This window comes from Propithecus coquereli, unplaced genomic scaffold (assembly GCF_000956105.1).
Source record: "Propithecus coquereli isolate 6110/MARCELLA unplaced genomic scaffold, Pcoq_1.0 Scaffold677, whole genome shotgun sequence".
In the NCBI taxonomy this organism is placed as follows: domain Eukaryota; kingdom Metazoa; phylum Chordata; class Mammalia; order Primates; family Indriidae; genus Propithecus; species Propithecus coquereli.
The window spans coordinates 355,566-358,139 of NW_012152807.1; the positions used below are offsets into that span (position 1 = coordinate 355,566).

At 38.6% G+C, this 2,574-nt stretch overlaps 1 protein-coding gene across 1 annotated transcript in view; it reads left to right on the top strand.

Moving 5' to 3' along the window:
* PACRGL (PARK2 co-regulated-like) overlaps positions 1-2,574 on the top strand; it is a 22,652-nt gene that overhangs the window by 18,621 nt on the left and 1,457 nt on the right. The window lies entirely within an intron of this gene.

The following is a 2,574-nucleotide window of genomic DNA, read 5'->3' on the forward strand; positions in this document are numbered from 1 at the left end:
TCCTAACCAAAACACATAGAGATTGAACCTAGTTGTTCATGAAACATTTTACTAATGAACAGTTTTCTCTTTAATAGTTTTTAATGGAAAGTGTATACATGAGCAGAATTTAGGGTTGTAATAAAAAGTTTGCACAAGTTGAATGGGTGAAAATTAATGAACAGAATAATGGTATTGTGCTTATGTTGACTAGCTGTGAATTGAGAGCAGTGCTCATGCACTCTTCTTGTGTAATTATGTATTACCAAAGCCGCGTTTTTCATCTTTTTTTTGCTTGCTTTTCATTGTGAGTTTTTAGTGAATCTGTAAATTGCATTCAAGAAGAGACTTTTCCTGATATGTATAAGTTTAAGCCTTATCACAAATATACACTGGAACACTGTGCAGTTCAGGAGGTCCCCCAGACTATCCTTGGGTTTAATGACTTGCTAGAAGGGCTTACGGAACTCAGAAAAGCTGTTATTCACTGTTACAGTTTATTATGGAAAAAGATAAAGATTAAAATCAGCAAAGGGAAGAGGTGCAATGGTGGTATCCAGGAGAGGTGAGGTGTGCAGCTTCCATTTGTCCTCTCCCAGCGGAGTTGTGCAGACAGTGCTTACTTCTTACAGCAACAATGTGTGGCAATGTGCATGAAGTATTGCCAACTAGAGAAGCTCATTTGAGCCTTGGTGTCCAGGGTTTTTATTGGGGTCTGCCATGCAGGTGTGACTGTGTGACTGGCATTAGTCTGTAGCTTCTCCAGTAGTGGGTCAAGCTGATACCCTCTGGCTCAAGGCCCCCACCGTAAATGACATTGTTAGAATAGAGTATCTGGTGTGGCCCAAAGCCTCCAGGTTAACTCTTATCTGGCAGATACTCTTATCTGGCAGGAGATTCTGAGAGCTTAGAAATTATCATCCAGGAGTTAAAGGTAAGGGTCAGACTTTCTTTAGGCAAGGGTAATCCTGTACTGCACACAGCTAGGATCTCTCTGCTTGCATCTTCTATAGTTCAGAGCTGAAGCATGTATTTTGATCACAGTTCTACCTTTCCAGTTGAGGCCCATTGAGGACATATGCTGGGATGGGTGGTCTTGTGGTTTCCAGTTTGATTTTTGTATTTGTCACTGTTACTGGATTATTCATATAAATGCTCTGTTCTTTGTCCTCTCTTCCTTAATGCAGGAAAATACATGTTTTAGAGGTTTAACTTTCTATCATAGTCTTCTAAATGCTCTTGCAAATTACAAAATGGAAAAGTATGCTATTTTACGGAAAACTTACTCCAGATATTGTACTTTAGCAGATTTTGTAGTATTAGTATTGTTATCGAGGAAATGGACTGGCTGGCTGTACAATGTGCACAGAAACCAATACAATGTGACACCAGCTTTATTGCAAAACTGGCCAGCTAGGAGACAGGAGAAGGCTTAAATCTATCTCCCCAATTTGGGGTCTGGGGAAAGTTTATGGGCTCAGAGGGCAAGGGAAAGGGTTTAGGAATGTTGTCTTGACAGGGTTTCATTGGAGGGCTTCAAATTTGGTCATTTATGGTAAGGTGTTTTGAGGTGGATTTTAGCCTTGGATCATCTGGGCCAATGGACCCCTCACTTCTGAAAAAGTTCCAGTGTTCAGGGTCTAGTCATGTCCTGGTCTTCTTGGTTCATAGGGAAGGAAATATTGGTTCCAGCTGTAGTTAGAGGTCAGAGGTTTTTCTATTGTGTGTTCCAGGGCTCTATGACTTGCAGTGTTTGGTTCTGTTAACCTACAACGTAACTCGACAGTTTGTTGTACACAGAGTAGGCCCAGTTTGTGCTGGATCTGCAGTTACAGTATTGCTTGAAATAAAAAAAAAATTGAAATCTAAACAAATTACAGAGTATTTATGAAGTTTTAATTATGCAAATGATGAACATTATTACTTTTTAATATCATTTCATTTTCCCCCAATCTTACTTTAAAAGCTTTCCAAGAGACTAATGGACAAGAAATTCAAAGAGCCAATCACCAGTGCATTACAAAAGCTAGAACAGCGTGGTGGAAGTGTAAGTAGAACATTATTCCTTAAGTCGTGATTTTTTTTTTTTACTTTTAGTCATATTACAAAATTCACTGTATATTTAACATACGCTAGTTCATTTCAGCCACAGGTAACCATGTGAAATTGATATTGCTATTTGCATTTTAGAGCTCAGAGTTTCTCTCCTGCCTAGGTCTCACCATTTTCAAGCACTGGGACACGAACCTAGAATGTAGAAATACAAGGCTTGTACACGTTCATGACGCTTACTATGTGGCAGTCCGTGTGGTGCAGTGTTAGTTTTTTTCTTTAAAGTACTTCAAATATTTTTGTTTTAACCATTAGAAAGTTCACAAAACCAAAGGTTTAACTTAGCTCATTGAAGAAAGATACTTTTTCCTCTTTCATTTGCCATGTTTTCTGCCTCAAAATTTAGAATCTATCAATAATCAAAGATTAAAATGACATCCAAATGACTGCACTATTTTGTCTGTGAACGAACGCATAGCATACTCCTACATGTGTACACGTACATACGCACACTCCAGTTGATTATCCTAACTTTTTAAGGTG